The sequence below is a fragment of the Mustela nigripes genome, chromosome 12, assembly GCF_022355385.1.
Source record: "Mustela nigripes isolate SB6536 chromosome 12, MUSNIG.SB6536, whole genome shotgun sequence".
NCBI classification, from domain to species: domain Eukaryota; kingdom Metazoa; phylum Chordata; class Mammalia; order Carnivora; family Mustelidae; genus Mustela; species Mustela nigripes.
The window spans coordinates 46684009-46701557 of NC_081568.1; the positions used below are offsets into that span (position 1 = coordinate 46684009).

General features: G+C 42.5%; 1 protein-coding gene across 1 annotated transcript in view; it reads left to right on the forward strand.

The window, feature by feature from the left end:
• Positions 1–17549, forward strand: part of SGCD (sarcoglycan delta) — a 936356-nt gene that overhangs the window by 362435 nt on the left and 556372 nt on the right. The window contains exon 2 of the mRNA XM_059416542.1: positions 8645–8798. The gene's annotated coding sequence lies outside the window, so the exon portion shown is untranslated. The remainder of the gene's footprint in view (positions 1–8644; positions 8799–17549) is intronic.

The following is a 17549-nucleotide window of genomic DNA, read 5'->3' on the forward strand; positions in this document are numbered from 1 at the left end:
AACTATTACCATTTTTATCACCTTCCTTTGTTAAACAGATGCTCTGTGTGCTTTTTGTCTGGCAAACAATTTTATTTCATTGTGGAAAATTTAAAACACATTTTTTTTTAAATTTTATTTTATTATGTTGTGTTAGTCACCATACAGTACATCATTAGGTTTTGATGTAGTCTTCCTTGATTCATTTTAAAGTATATTTAAAGTAGAGGGAACAAGGTAATGAAATCCTAGGTAACCATAAATCATCTGGAAGACTTACCAGTTCACTGGCAGTCTTGTTGTATACATCACCCAGACCTCACTAGAACAAAATCCTACCTGTAACATTTCTTCCTTAAATATTGCAGTGTTCAACTCTGAAAGATGACATCCTTTTTGTAAATAAAGTGATGTTGTTATTATAAGAAAGATACCAGTCATGATTTTGTACTGGCAAGTATCTAGTCTTTTTTGAGTTTACTGCTCATAATTGTTTTTTTCACTGTTTGTATATCAGGATCTAAATTTTATATCCATTCGAAGTGACTGTGTGTTTCTTTTCTTTCTTTCTTTCTTTTTTTTTAAGATTTTTTATTTATTTATTTGACAGAGAGAGATGACCAGCAGGCAGAGAGGCAGGCAGAGAGAGGGGAGGAAGCAGGCTCCCTGCTGAGCAGAGAGCCAGATGCAGGGCTTGATCCCAGGACTCTGAGATCATGACCTGAGCTGAAGGCAGCGGCTTAACCCACTGAGCCACCCAGGCGCCCCTGACTGTGTGTTTCTTAAGTCTTTCTTAATCTTTAGGTTCCTACCACTCTTCATTATTCTCCTTGTGATGTATTTGCTGAAGGTGATCTGGTTCTTTATCCTGCAGACAATTCCACAGCCTGGATGTTGCTGATTGTATCCTGGTGTTGTGTAAACAAATGCCTCAGACCTTGGATTTCCTATAAACTAGCTGCTTTCATTGGGGTTGCATGGTTTAGCTGAAATGTTATCTACGTTAAGCTATTGTGCCTCCACATCTTTCTTTTGTAATGTTAGTAGTTATTGATAATTACTACCTAGATGCATTATTTCATTAGGAGTTAAACCATGATGGCATTCCAATTTTATTATTTTGTTTTAATTTTGGGGTGAGAAACTTCTACAAATGGAAACTTCCTTTTTCAGTATTTGATTATAGGATGTATAAGGAAAGGCAGGACAGAAGGTTGATTGTCATTTATTTACTATTTTGAAAATGATGATTTGGTTTTCTAGCATCTTTCAAAGGTGACCAATGAAATTTTTTTTCTTCTTCTTCTTTTTAGTATCATTGTAAATTTACTGATTTAAATCTATCTGTGGTATTTCATTTCTTTCCAGTATTAGGATCATTGGTGCTCTAATTTTCTCATGCAGAATTTGGATTTCTCATTAGACATGTTGCTGAGTTCATAGGCTATTCGCATTTCTTTTTCTGTACGCTTCCTATTGATCTCCTTGCCTATTTTTCTAGGCACTTACTAGCACTTTTTTTTTTTTTTTAAGATTTTATTTATTTATTTGACAGACAGAGATCACAAGTAGGCAGAGAGGCAGGCAGAGAGAGGAAGGGAAACAGGCTCCCTGCTGAGCAGAGAGCCCTAGCAGGATTTGATCCCAGGACCCTGGGATCATGACCTGAGCCAAAGGCAGAGGCTTTAACCCACTGAGCCACCCAGGCACCTAGAGACCTTCATTACTTAACAAAAACTCTGATAATCAATTAATGGCTTGGGGGATGGGCAGTAATTCTGCTCCTCTTACCTTTAAATGATTTGGGTTTATCCAGCTCCTCAGTCCTTCCCACTTGGCCACCACAGAATTACCAAGGAAGTGGTGTAGCTGGCTTTGGAGATCAGTGAATGTAGGAAGTCAAACATAAATGATTTATGTCCGATCTTAGACTTATGCAATGGCTCCCTATTCTAGCCTTTTTGGGGATGACTGCTCATAATTATTTTTCTCTGTTTGTGTATCAAGATCTAAATTTTTCATCCATTAGAAGTGACTGTGTATTTCTTAAGTCATTCTTAATCTTTAGGTTCCCATTAGTCTTCATTATTCTCCTTGTGATGTGTTTGTTGAAGACGAACCGGTTCTTGATCCTGAAGACAGTTCCACAGCCTGGATGCTTACTTTGTGCCTCACAGAAAGAAACATGACATAGATTTGACGTTCTCAATGACTTGGTATAGTAGGCAAGACACAAGCCTACTGTTGCGCATATTACTATTTTTCACCTCTTAAATTCCTTTTAAGAGCCCCTGAGGTTTGTTATGTCCATTTAATAGGTGAGAAAATTCATACCACTATGAATTAGAAATATATTACATTAATTCAAACATAGCATCATTGTGTTAAAAATTACTCCTCAAAAAGAATGCTTAGTTAGAAATATGTATTAGGACTTCTCTCTTGCAGACAAGCACTGGGAGGTAGAAAAGCATGCCCAAAGACACAGAGGGTGGGGCAGCTGAGCCAGGAGTCAAACCCAGGCAGGGATCTAATACTTTAAGCCTGTATGACCTTTGTAGTTTATGGTATCAAGGCAAAATAGTGTCCATGTTGACAGCCTTCTAGAATGATGTGGGTTTGCTAAGCATCCATTGGTGTTCATGGTGGCATAATATCATGGATCTAGCTTAGCTATGTCACCAAGAATAAGAGATTGGACACGGTGTTCCAGGGATGAGGTTATGCTGCCTGATACTTTCTTTCCTGGGTTAGTATCTAGAGGTACCTGGCAAGCTGCCACTTAAGATGGCCGCTGGTAATTGAATCACTGGTTCACTGAAGTAGGTACTCTAGCTGTATCTCTACGATAACGTATAATGTGGGGGATAGGTAGACTCACCATTGTCTGGGATTGAGGGGACACAGAAAGCCCACTGTCTGGGCTGGAGGCCACAGAAGATAGCATGCTGCCAATGTGAATTCCAGAGGTATCTATAAAGTTGGGTGATCCTTGGGCACATGTGGAAGTTGATAGAGAATTTGATTGAATGCATGAATCATGAGAAGATAGATCAGTGGTATTTAGGGAATCCTGTATGTATGTATACACTTGCTATTAGGCTGGGAACAAGGACTGCTTCTCTGGTGATGGTGATAAATTTCCTAAAGCAACGGTGGGACCTGTAGATCTCGAAAATAGCAAATGTGAGCCCGGAAGGAATAGTGGGTAGGGGCACATGGAAAGGGCTGTGGGTAGGTATGTATCCTTCTATGAATGCTAAATTTTAAAACTGCATTTTGGGGCCACTGTTCTTTCTACCTACAGACTGTCTGTGTCTGACCCATTTGATGAAGTTTGAGATAAATCATTTGTCAGCTAGCTAAAGCAAAATACAGATCAACAATTAGCCCAGATGCTAGCAAATTCTTTGAAGTTTCATTATAATATTCAGTTGTATTTCTTCTAGAATCCCCTTGACTTCTCTATTCAATTTTAAAGGCTAACCAGGTAGGGAATTAAGGTGCTAATGAATTGGCAAGCAACCAGGTACCTAAACGTCATTGGGCGTTTTCTGTATTCCTTAAAATCCAGTGACACAAATTTTCTTTTGTTATTCCCTAGTATTTGATTGTTTGGTGTCCAGATGAGAATAAACAGCAGGTTTCCACATCCAGCCCAAAGGTATTGATTGCATTTACAGATGAGCACCCAGATCTCCTAAGTATTTTATGTTTCATGGACCCACCATTGTTTCTGTAGTGTCAGCTGGTAGGATGTGTAATTAACATTTTATAAACTGAATCCCATTACCAGCGGTGACTTGGTTCCCTGAATCTGTTCAGAAAGCATCTGTTGCAAGCTGTGGGATGATCTCCTCTATGGCTTTGCAAGAGACCTGCCCTCTGCTTTATCTGAGTGCTTCCACTCTCCTTGGCAGAGACCCAGCTGGGCCAGTTTTCACAATTACATTCTTTAGGAGACTGACTTTGGAGTTAAAACAGTGGCATTTCCGGAGCGCCTGGGTGTCTCAGTGGGTTAAGCCTCTGCCTTCGGCTTTGGTCATGATCTCAGGGTCTGGGATCGAGCTCCGCATTGGGCTCTCTGCTCCAAGGGGAGCCTGCTTTCTCCTCTCTCTCTGCCTGCCTCTCTGCCTACTTGTGATCCCTGTCTGTCAAATAAATAAATAAAATCTTTAAAAAACAAACAAACAAACAAACAAAAAATGGTGACATTTCCAAGTGTCAAATCCTTTGTGATTTTCAGCATATTTGGGAAACACCCATAAGCTCCAGGGTAGGTTTCTGAGTTTAGATCCCGCCTGTCACTTTCTAGTTGTGTGACTTCACACAAATTACTTAATGACTTTCTAATATGCAAATGGAGGTAATGAACACATTAGTAAAGCATTGCTGGCCACAGGAATGCTGTGTGCAAATCTATGAGCCAGCCTTGGACACAGACATGGTGTCTGTATCATCCCAGGACTTCTCCACTTCCTGGTAAAACCCAGCCTAATTCAATAGAGCAGAATTCACAGTTCATGCCTTCCCCCTCACACACTTCCACCCAGAAATCTTCATCAAGAGCCATTTGTAGAATTCCTAGTATCTTTATGTCACTCTCCTACTCTCCTTCGTCCTGCCTTCTCTAGGATGTGTGTCTGGGTGCCTTTGTGGATCAGTGCCTGTGTGTTCTCTGCTCACAGGAATCACTGTTAACACAGCCCAATCATTAGAGAGGTGCGGTTCACACTCTGCCACCAGAACAGCCACTAATTGATAACTTTTGAAAAATGACATATTCCCTGAAGCATTCAAGGCTCCCCAACAGGCAAAGATTACACCCACCTCGACGATTAGCACTCGAACCGTGCAGACGCTGGTGATAGAAGACACATGTTGTTCTTTCTTGACATTATTCCCTTTGACAGTCTTCCTCATATATCCTTTCTCGGTTTATTTTGCTACAGAATGGCATTAATCCCATCATGTTTTCAAAGATTTAGAAAAAACTGCTTTCTGCAGCTGTGTCATCTGAGCCCAATGCCTTCTAGACCGTTGCATTCATGTAGCAGCTCGTTAATGAATAGAATATGTACTTGTGGATTTGGTGACTGCTTTTCATTTCTTTGCTGAAGGAGGGAAATAAACCAGGATCAATTAAGAAGCACTGTGTGCTGGATGAGAGCTGGGGATCAAACAGGAAATTGGCTTGTCTCTTGAGAAAACCAGGAATTGAGTTCTCTCTCTAGATCAAGCAGAAATTAGGCTCTTTGTAACAGCACACTCTATGTCACTACTTGAGTCAGTCAACAGCTTTGTAGGAATTTGCCATGTCTTCCTGTATCTGGGCGGAAGTTAGGAAAATTGCAAAAGACAATAAAAAACTGTGGAAATAAAAGCTCCACGAGGGTAGGAATAAAGTCATTAATAGTCCCTATCCTTAACAAAGTGCATAGTCAGTATTATGTACTAAAAAGAATTCATTTCTGAGCAAATCCTTCAGTGACTTAGCATGGAGTAGAAGTAACTTTTCCCTGAAGCATCTTAACTTTTTATTATGCTGTGATATAGCTAAACGTGAAAGGTAGATGACATATTTTTATGCTGTTACTACCTGAACATAGACAGTTTCTTAATATCAGTTAGGAGAAGAGAAAGAAAGATGCATTCAGATAGGATGGAGACTTGAATTCTCAAAGCAGTCAGCAAAATTTCTTCAATAACTCCGTATATCATTGTGCTGAATGATAGCCTTGTTTGCTTTCAGAGTTGTGTTTCTTGGCTTTGGAATGCGGGAATAATTGTATACTGTGGCCTTGTGATTATCAGTCTGCTGTAATACTAGGGCCAAGATCATCTCAATTTGCTGGTCGTCAGCAAGAGGACAAGAAATGAATGGGAGAACTTGAGTTGCTCATGTTACAAAGTTCTCCTGTCTGCCCTTAGGATGTGGGGGCAGTTGAGGTAACGGCTTTCCGGAGAAAGTCATCAAGGGCCACCAGAGCAATTACATATGCAGAAAGGTGGGAAAGATTCAGGCTCTGCAGGCAGATAGATTAAATCATGAAATTTGATGTAGAATATCAGCCTGCTGCAATAAAAACTAAAAATTAAGAGCAACAGATGCCTATTGAGTACTTAGGCCATGCCCAGTAGCAGGCAACTGACCTCTGTAACCTTGTTTGATTTTCATAAAGCCCCAAAGAGACTGGTGTTTCTGACCTCTCACCTTGACAGAGAAATGTGATAGATCGGTGGAGTGTCTTGGTTAGTTTCATGGTGGTGGAACCAGGGTGTGAATAATACTAGGACTGTCCTGAAGCCTAGTACTTAAACATTGAACCCTGCTTCCTAACCAGTCCTAGACTTCTTTCCTTTGTAATTAAAGTCTCCCTCCTACTGAGTAATCTTCCTTTCTAGCCACCCCGTCCCACTCATGCCCCCCCGAGCTGGGAACTCTTTTGGGGGGCATGCATTTTAAAAGCCCAGCGAGCAGTAGGCTCTCAGGAAGGTGAAGGGATCTCTGTACCGGGGTTCAGTGTGTTCATGGCCCAGTTCGATTCTGCTCCATGGTCCTTTGATTCCTGTCCCACGCCTTTTCCCTAAACACATATCTTCTCTTGCCTTTATTTAATCTTGGATTCCTCTTTATTCCTCCTGTTCTCTTGGGGGAAGGAAGGCACTGAGAGTTGAGGTGGGGGGTGGTACAAGAAATAAGGGCATGGAAGAAAAGGCAGGGAAAATTGAGGACAAGGTGAGTTAATAGTGAACTTGCAACATAAGGATGTAAGCAGAGCCGTCCCACTCTAGGCAATATATTCTCTTAAAGAGTTTGTAGAAGTCATTTTGGGCTTTTCAGATACAATCTACATCTGTGTCACATGCCAAACTGTACTGAACCTATTCCTAACACCAGTAGGTCTTCACGTAGTTGTCGTTACAGTGTCAGGAAAGCTAAACACAGATGCTTTTGACTTTGACCTGGTTCAGCCACTTATCCTCTGAGGGGCTTTGAGAAGGTTTATGTCAACTGCCTGTTTGTTCATTGGTCCGGAAATAACATCTTGAGCTCCACATTGGTGCTGGGCTATGAGTGGAGTGGTGAAGATACAGCGGGACAACAGAGAAAAAATGCCTTGCCTGCATGGAGCTTCTGTTTTATAGGAGCAAGGGAGCTGAGCAAGGAAACCATGTCGTCTATGAGCAAGTCTTCACCAGGGGGTAAGCAGAGAAGGGGGAATGAGGAGATGTGGTCAGGGTTTACTATTTTAAGGAGTTGTGAAAAGGTCACTGTGGAAGCAAGATTTAATTGATGAGGGGGAAGACAACCTTCTGGGTAAAGGGAATGGTAAGTCCCAACACTCAGGTAGAGCTACAGGGATAGCCGGGAGGCCAGCACAGCTGGAGAGGAATCTGTGAGGGAGAGGGTAGGAGGTGAAGAAGGTGGTAACACAGTTGTGTCCCATGGAGCCTTTTTCACCGCTGTAAGGACTTTGACTTGGCTTCCAAGGGAGTGGGGGGTGGGGGGTAGAGGAGGGTGGGGGGTTGGGGGGCGGTTGAGTAGGAGAGTGTCATGGTCTTACTCATGGGGTTGAGTTGAGAATAAGAATGACCGCCATGGTTGGAACATGCATGCTGTGCAGCCTTAGAGATCTGTCCTGATGACGGAACATCAGTGTTAGTGAAGGAGCGGGTGAAAGTGGTCAGCCTTCACTTTCTGGTGAGAAAAACCACTAGATTTTGAAGAGGACCCGGGGAATAGATATGAGAGATGAGAGTTAAGGTTGACTGGCAGGGTTTTCGCCTGACCAGCAGGGTGAATAAAACTGCCATTGCGAAGAAAGAGATGAGGAAGAGCGTGAGCCTTTACTTGTTTTATTCAGCGGGTGTTGTGTTGGTGATGGAATCAGGACTTCACTTCGGGCATGGCCTGACATGGCAACTGGAATTCCAAGCAGACTTGTTGAGTAGTCGGTTGATAGGGGAGTCTGGAGTTCAGTGAAGTAGCCGGGCCTGGAGACCGTCTCAGAGTTGTCAGTGTATGAATAGTTTCTCAAGCCCCAGAGCTAGAAGATGCCCCCTGATGAGTGTGTGCTCAGAGAGAAGAGGCTCAGGACTGAGTCCTGGGATGCTCTCACCTTGAAACTGTGAGATAGAAAGGATCTCACAGAGGCAGGAGAGATGGAGCAGCCGGCGATGACTGGCAAGTGTGGTATCTTAAAAGTCAAGTGAGGGAACAATCTCAAGGCGGAGAACTGATGCAGGGTCCCCTTGTCTCATTTTAACCTAAACTATAGCGTTAGGAACATTGTTTGTGTTTATTAAGGATTTGCTTGATTTGCTGGTGGTAATAGACCCCAGGTAATGAACTATCATGGGAAAACCCTTTATCGTCTCCGATCTTCAGTTTCCCTAAAAGGTAAATGAGCAAATTTGGCTAATCCTGTCCTAAAAAATTTGCCAGCCGGGATATAGTGTGACTTTTTCTGCTTTTGTGTGATTGCTTGAGTCTAATCAAGATTGAATCCATCCCGCTCTTATTTGTTTTTATGCCAGTCAGGATGTAACGTGTCTTCTGTGTAGCATCTTCAAGCCAAATCGTCTGGAATTTCAAATCCCTGTTGAAGTTTCAGTTTAGGTTTTGTTTATGCATATCTTCTTTCTCTTGTGATTTCTGTAGACGTGGAAGAAACCTCTGTCCTCAGAAGGCAGTACTGGAACCTGTGTGGAAGTTAAGAAAACTGTCCCCTTGGTGGTGGCCTGAGGAGATTATCTCAACCCCAATGTTGCCCTGAAATTTGTATTCAAGATTCAAGAAGATTAGGACTGCTAAGGTATGGACGTTTGATTGTGAGACATGACACAGAGTTTATATTTATATATTATATATATATATATGTAATTTTTTTTTTCTGAAGGCAAACACATTTAAAGGTACTTAATCATTTTAACAGCCTTTTCCTCCTCTTCATACCTCGTTTCTCTTTCCTTTCTCCCTTCCTCCTTTGAAGGAATGATCTTAATCTCTTTTGCTACCAACTTCTGGGATATGGTGGGATGAATAAAGGTGCAGTGAGAGAAACTGAAGTCCGTCCGCATTGTCTCAATGAAGTGACCTGAGGAGAGTAAGACAAGGCATGGGGAGAGGTTTGTGCAGCCGTCTCTGAAAGAAAGAAGAGGGAACCTGAGGATACCACCCATGTAATGGGACTTCAGGTGCAGAGATGAGTAAAGAAGCCATTCTTTGGAATATGTGATTAATTCCTGTTTTCACTGTCCAGAGGACACTCGAGGCAAAGCTTTGTATTATCTCTTCAGATCTTGAGGAGGCCCTGTCTTGATGTTTCTTTTGGCTATATACTCATGTTGGGGCAGACTGAGATTGAGTAAGAAGGTTCCATTTGTTCTTTTCTGGTTGCAGTGAGAACCCACTGTGCATATCTATCCATGTACCTGCATGTGTATAAGGCCTATGCATTGTGTGTGTGTGTGTGGTGTGTGGTGTGTGGTGTGTGGTGTGTAATCTCTCTCATCCTCTCTGGGTAGGGAAAGAGAAGGACAGATGGAAGGGGGACAGGGCGAATCCCACACAACGGCGAATCCCACACAACGGCGTGTTGATTGTGTCTCAGGCGTTGTGATGTAAGCTTGGGGGAGAAAGTCACATGTACAGCTGATGACCAGCATCTGGAAGAGGGATTTCTGTTTTGGGAAACCAAGAGGAGCTCTATGTAAAAAGGTTTTCTGAGACTCCGTAGTAAGGAAGGGTTAAGGGTTGGACTCATTCTCAGAAATCGTGGAGTTGGGTGTGCCTGGGTGGCTCATTGGGTTAAGCATCTGCCTTTGGCTCAGGTCATGATCTCAGGGTCCTGGGATTGGGCCCCACATTGGACTCTGCTCAGCAGGAAGCCTGCTTCTCCCTCTCCCACTCCCCCTGCTTGTGTTTCCTCTCTCGCTGTCTCTCTCTCTGTCGAATAAACAAATAAAATCTCAAGAAAGAACTAGTAGAGTTGACATCTCTAGGCTCATCTCCCACACAGAACAGTGGTACTACGTACGCCACTGGTGACGAGCCCCGGGGAGGTGTGGTTTAACAGCCTGGGACCATGTGACCTATCTACCAGAAAGTCTAGAACGGCTCCAGAAGTTCCATTGATGACTCATTTGTTGTCATTTTAATTTCCTTCAAAGAAAAATAAAACCCTCATAATCCCAAAGCTCTGGAAATTGGGAGAACAACTGTAGCTAAGGTATTGGTTGGCTCTCTTCTCGGGCACAAAGGCCTCCCCTGGGTCATCAGCCGTGCAAGACAGAGGTCCAACGCTGACGGAAATGAAATACATTATAGCCTTAGGTCTATTTTCCCTTTATCTCTGACTTTCTCCCTGTTGAGAGAAATGTGGTATATACTTTCGTTGACGATGAAAAGACCTTCCTTTCAGGAAGAAACACATCGACTTTCTCTCTAGTTTTTGTAAACTCCTCCGAGGTCCCTGCCGAGGTGATTGAGCTCTGATGTTCACACTGCTCACGGTACTTCTGAAAAGAGTGCTCACGGACAGGTGACAACGTGACGGTGGCATTTCAAACTCCTCTTTTCCCTTTATTCGGGAGATTTAAATTTTTTTTTTCAAAGAGGGGAAAATAACCTCCTTTACAAAGGGTGCCTTTAAAGCAGTGTAAGTCTAAATAGTATTTATGAATTCATTCCTCACTAATGTGGTTTCAGAGGCTAAATAAATAATCAGGAGAAAAGAAGAGCACCCCTTTTTTGAGTCCTCACCCCAATCTCAACATTCTGTGTGAGAGACTCACAGTTGTGGTGCGGCCCTCCACTCACAAGGACTTGATCTGTTGGAAAGGAAAGCTGAAAAGCTGTTCTGTGCTTGTCCGAAAAATTGAGAGAAGCTTTGGGGTCAGGGCTGGGATTTTGAGGACTGAGTGCTTGGCTTTGATCGTGTCGATCTTTAATTCAGAATGCCTGTGTTCTGTCAGGGATACTAACTACTTAAAACATGACTTCAGTGGAGAAAGTTTTAAAGGACATGGCCCTAAACATGTTCCTGGTTTTGAGACCAGTCAGCCCTTAAGGGGAGAAGAAAGCTTTTTCCCGTGGTTGGCAGAGGCCATAGGGAGAAGAATGTCCCCTTTGCTGGGCATGTTCCTCACTCGATTGGGCGAGATCTCGCTGTCAGGTATGCAGGTATGTGCACGCTCCTGCTCACAGACCAAAACTCAATTTCCAGGAAGGAAGGAGGAAATGAGGCAGTATTGGGACATCAATCTACCCTAATGTTTCCTGGCTTCCATGCTCCGGTGCCTTCAGCAGATTTTTCAGATGTCTCTTCAAGTGAAGACAGTGTAAATGAGTGGCTGTGTTCGCAGACTTTAGAAAAGGCAAATCAAGCTTCTGTATGAACAGTAGAGAAGCCATTTAATTTTTTTTTTTTTTTTAAGCCAGTGCTGCTCAGAGCGTTGTCCAGAAACCCGCAGCATCAGCGTCAGCTGAGCTAGTGACAGTACATGCAGATTCTCAGGCCTTTCCCCATATTTCAAGGGACTGGAACCTCTTGAAGTGAAGTCCAGGAATCTGTGTTTAAACCAGGTTTCAAAAGAAATCCTATGCCTTGCTGAAACTGGAAAACCAATGATAAATGTGGTCCCTGGTGTCTGAAAAAGGGAGTTTTTAGAAAATCTTAGATCTAAAGATGAGGACACTCTAAAAGAATGGATACACCTAAGTGCAGGAGTATACGTATATATAATCACTCACACACACACACACACACACACACGCGTATATACAAATAGACATATATGGCACTGAAAGGGAAAATAAAAACATTTTCAAATGCCAAATCAAAGTTACTGAGGTTTGAATCATGGCATCTGAAATAACAAAAAGTGGAAAAATAATAATTAAAAGTAATATGAGGATTGCTGCCATTCTAAGTAAATGGATCGATGGAACAGAATAGCATTCTGCATTAGACACACACGGAGAGTCAGCTGTTTCACTGAGAGCACCACATCATTTCAGTGGCATAAAAACACTACTTCAGTAAATAGTGCAACAACTGGGTATTTACTTGAAAAATAAAGAACCTAAACGCCTACCTCATCCCATACATACAAATAAATTTGAGTCCAACTGAACACTGAAACATAAAAGCTAAAACAACAAAGATAGTAGAAGAAAAATGAGAATACCTTTGTAACTTCAGAAGGCAGAGACTTTTTATAAAGGACACAAAAGCACAAGCCGTAAGAGGGGGAAAAAAATACACTGAACTTCATGAGAATTAAAAACATCTATTCAGCGAAAAACATCACTGGGAAGATAAAGAGATGCCCCACAGACCGGGAGAGGAGATTTATAACACGTATATCCAACATGTACTTGAAGAGGTGCTTGGTACAACAAGATACAGAACGGCCAATGAACAGAAGCAATGGTATTTAACCTAACAGGCCTTCAGGGAAATGCAAATTGAAAACACAGTAAGACACGGTTACACGCCTACCAGAATGGCTAACATGGGAGGAGAGCCAACACCAAAACCTCAGAGGAGATGTGCCACTGGAACTCTCATGGAGAACTGGCAGATAAGTAAAATACTCCAAGCACTTTGAAGAATAATCTGGAAGTTTTTTCGAAAGTGACACAACTGCCTTACCTAAAAGCCAGTGCTTCTAGTCCTAGGTATTGATCCAGAAGGCTTGAAAACCTTTGTCCACATGTGTTCATAGGAGGTTTTTTTGTTTGTTTGTTTGTTTTTAATAATCCAGTGCTGAAAATTAGCCAGATGTCAACAGGAAAAGGGAGGAACTTGGGTACATTTGTAAAATGAACACTATTTTGCAATAAATAGGAACTTTATACAGATGAACAGAATAACACAAATGAATCTCAAAAACAGTATGATCAAAATTAGTTAAAGAACAAAAAATACTTCATGATTTCCATGAAATTGTAGAGTAGTCAGAACTTCTCGATGATGGTAGAAATAGTTCAGTGCTTGAGTCTGGTATGATTTAATCACCCGAGGAAGATACATGAGGGAAGATTCTGGAGCAACAGAAATGTTCTGCTGTATCTTGACCCCCATTTTCAAAACTGATTAAGTGGCAAAGTCACTAAGCATCTTACTGTATGTAAATAATGTCTATAAAAATGCCTATAATGTTTTTTTAAAAATCCCATTTATTGAGGGCTTTGTCAAAAGTGCCATTTTTACTATGCATCCATTCATTTAATCCTTGGAAGCATTCTAGGGCTGGTTTGACTTTTCCTAACTGACAGACATGGAAGAGGCTGCTGAGAAATGAAAACTAGCTCCCAGTCCTATTATACTCCCAGTCCTATTACTCTGTTGCAGAACTGAATTCAAGAGGAGGTCCTTCCTTTTGTCTGGGAAACATGTCTTAACCATCATGTTATAGCTTCAGAATAAGAGTCCCTGGCTGCATTTTCATTCCAGATCAATGGAACTCCCAGCCTCCGCGTCTCCGTTTGGAGGACGGGGATGATTCTCGTGCATGCTTGATAGAATTACAGTGACAATTAAATTAAATTATACTTGTAAAGTGCTGGTATGTGCTGGTTCCTTTTAAGCCCTGGATACACGTGAAGCTGCTGGTTTTGCTTTAGAGCTCCCAGGAGCCATGGCAGTCCTGAGCGAGAGAATTCACGTCCTAATCTATTGTATGTGGCCTGAGTCAGTGTGCACATTTGTGTGTTCACTTAACTAACACTGAAGGCAAAATGCTATAGTTTTCTAACAACTGTGTCAGTTGCATTACAAAAATTTAGAAACACTGGGAAGAGTTGACCCTGTTGCCAAAAAAAACAAAAAACAAAAAACAAAAAAAACCCAACAGTTTAAATAATATGCAGGAAATGGTATTGAGGCAGAATTGTCATTAAATGTGCATATTACAGTTTATCTGTCTAGGGTGATTGAAAGGGCATCGGAAGCTACCTAACATGGTTAATGGATATCAGCAAGGTTAATTATCTTGGGAACATTGAAGAGCTGAATTCCTTTGTGTACTTCCCTGATTTGTGATACTGTCATATTATTTTTATGACACTTGGGCATCCGTCTTTATTTGAGCTGTGCTTTTTAAAGTCTCCATTTCCATGGTAGAACTTCAAATCCAGAGCTATTATGGATATGTGTAAGCGAACAGTGCTTTTCCTATAAAGGACAAATTAATCAGTTTATTACCAACCTGCTATGTAAGTAGAAAATCTCCACACGCCTCCAAAAGATGTTATGAAAGGGAGATTTGAAACTGCTTTTTTGTCCTTGTTTCTGATCGTCACCACTAAGTGTGGGAAGGTGGGTGGCTTAGGAGAAGAACCCTTCAGATACTGTCAGGGTGTGGGGTATCTGTGAGGGGCTGGGGAGTAGGGTTGAGGGTGTGTATGGAGGGTAAGGGTGTGTGTCTGTGGTGTAGATGTGGGTGTGGGGGGGGTGCGGTGTGTGAGCGTGCATGCAAACATGTATTTCCCCTTCTTAGTCTAGTTTTGTGCAAGCGTTGGTGTTGCTGTGGATCACTTTTGTACTTACCGATTACCTTTGGAAGTGAAATGGTGTTTTTTGTGCCTCCCAGCACGTTAGCAGAACTGTGGCTAACTTACCAAGTCTTATGACCTCTCTTCTCGTGGTTTCCTTCAGCCCTCCCTGGATTTCCCCTGAAATTCATCATGCATCAACATTTCATCTCTGGTAATAGATATCTTAGTGTCAGTCATGAAAGCATCAGCAAAACTGCTTCCTTCTGAAAGGCAAAGGATCCTGCTGGGGAATCCACAGCGTTGCTTTCTGCAGCTGGCTTTGTTTCTTTATTCAAGCCATACATGCCAACCACAATCAGGAGCCCAGGGCTGGGGCGGGGCTTGCTGCTTGATGTCCACTCCTTCAGTTCTCCATGACCTCATATGGGAAATGGGAGTTGAGATCACACAAGCCTGAGGTTATCCTAGATTTGGGCAAATGGTCACGTTTCACTTAATTCCAAATAAATTAGTAACTCCTGGTGATACAGCCACATACCCCAGGCAGGTTGGACACCTGTCTGTAAGGATCAATTTGAACATGGACCATGAAGACAGAAACACATGGAGCCAAAGACATTATAAAATTTCTACACAAAACTTGAATTTTATTTTTGTGTCAATTGTTAAACATTTTTTATTCAGTTTAAATTAAAAACAGTTAACCCATTTCTCCCACCTCCCACTGTCAGCCTCTTGCCATCACCAATCTGTTCTCTCTGAGCTTGTTTTATTTTTTTGCTTTTTATTTCTTAAGTGAGATCAGAGTGTTTATCTTTCTATGTTTCACTCATTTTCACTTGGTATAATGCCTTCAATCTCTGGCCACCTTGTTGCAAATGACAAGATTTCATTCTTTTATAGGCTGAAGGATGTTCCCTGGTATATATATACCTCAGCTTTTTTATTTGTTCATCCATTGTAGCCATTTAGGCTGCTTCTCGATCTTGTCTGTGGTAAATAATGCTGCAAAGAACATGGGGGTGCCTGGATCTGTTCACATTAGCACTTTTGTTTTCTTCAGATAAACTCAGAAGTAGAATTTCTGGATCATATGGTGGTTTTATTTTGAATGTTTTTGAGCAACCTGCATACTGTTTTCCATTGAGTTTGCATGAGTTTGCATTCCCACCAACAGTGCCTGAGGGTTCACATCCCAACACTTGTTATTTCTTATCTTTTTTGGTACTAGATATTCTGACAGGGGTGAGGTGACTTCTCACTTTGGATTTGAGTTTCATTTCCCTTACGATTAGTGATGTTGGGGGTGTTTTCATGTCCTAGTTGGCCATCTGTAGGTCTTCTTTGGAAGAATGGGTATTCAGGTCTTCTGCCCAATTTTTAAATCAGATTTTGTTGCTGCTGTTGTTGGAGTTTTTTTGTTTTTTGTTTGTTTTGTTTTGTTTTTTAATCTACTTTGAATTTTAACCCCTTATCCATTATGTGATCTGCAGTGATTTTTCTCCCATTCAGTCTGTTGCCTTGTTATTTTGTGGATGGTTTCTTTTGCTGAGCAGAAGCTTTTTATTTTGATGCAGTCCCACTTGTTTGTTGGTGCTTTTGTTGTATTTGTTCTTGGTGTCATGTTTGAAAAATCATCACCAACACCTATGTCAAGGTGTCCATGGAGTGGCCATCATAAAATCTGGGGCCCTAGACCTGTGCACAAGCTCCTTCCTGGGAGCTCCTGGAAAGCTGGCGCGAGACTGGAGAGTGTCAAGATGGCATCACAGCCTACGTTCCTTGAGACCAGCCCCATTAGGCCACTTGGTTGTGCCAAACGTGAAGCCTGCTTCTCTGTCTGAAGCTCCCAGACAAGCAAAGTGACCTCCTTCACAGAAAGACTTAAAGGTCATGGCTTGGCTCCCTGCCTGTCTGTGTAGTACCCTGGGAGTGGTAGCCTGCTGAGAACCATCTTGCCAATTACCTCAGTCCTGTGAGACCCGGGAAGGCAGATTCCTCTGTCCCTCAAACCAGGGAATCAAAAGGAGTCCCCTGGGTGCTAGCTACAAAAAGCAGGCCCCAGAGGTATGTCAATCTCCCCTTCCATAGAGGTGTCCTGGAATACAACAGGAAGAGCATGAAGACTGTGTTCACCGTCTGAAGTCTGTGGAAGCATTCCAGTCAGCCCCTCGATGTGTGTTCAGTGAGAAGCCTACCCCTCAGGCTGTAGTCATGGTGAGCAGTAGACCTCTGCAGAAAGACCAGCTGCTGGGTCTGTTGCCTCTTGCTGTGTGCTCTTAAGGAGGTAGCTCTTCATGAGTTCTTTCTCTGTTGGTTACAGTCCTGTGGGACCTACAAGCCCAAGTCCCACTGGCCATGAGCCATGCCATGCAGAGGGGTCCCCTGGCAGCCGTCACAAAAATTGAGGCACCAGAGAGGTATGAGCTCCTTTTTGGGTCACATCAATGATAGTTTCATGTGATCAGGAACACAAGTTCCCCTGGCCTCTGGTGCTAGGGGATCTACTCCCTGAGCAGCAGCCACTGAAATTGGAGTACTAGTTGCACATAATAAAGGCATCCTGTCAGGTGCCTGAGCACAGCAAAGGGAGAGCACGAGGATAGACACCTGGCAGTCACAATCCACAGGGAGTGTTCTCGCAGGCTCCCAGGTGTGTGTGTTAAGTTAGAGATCTGCCCCTCAAGCCAAGGTTGGAGTATAAGTAGGTGAACTTCCTTCATTTGAAGTATGGGTACCATCAGCTAGCTCTGAGCTGAGCCCTGGGACAGGTGAGTTGGAGCCCATAGGCCCTTTGAGAGATGTTTCTCAGACGCTGATGTCTTAAGAATTGTTAGATAAGAGTCTTGTGGATTTCAAAATGAGATATTTGGGAGGGCTTATTTCTTAATTATATATCATATATATATGATTTTATGTATTTATTTGAGAGAGAGAGAAAGCTTAAGCAGGGAGAGGGGGAGAGGGAAGAGCAGACTCTGTCCTGAGCAGGGAGCCTGATATGGGGCTCGATCCCAGAACCTCAGAATGGACTTGGGCTGAAGGCAGATGCCTAACCAAT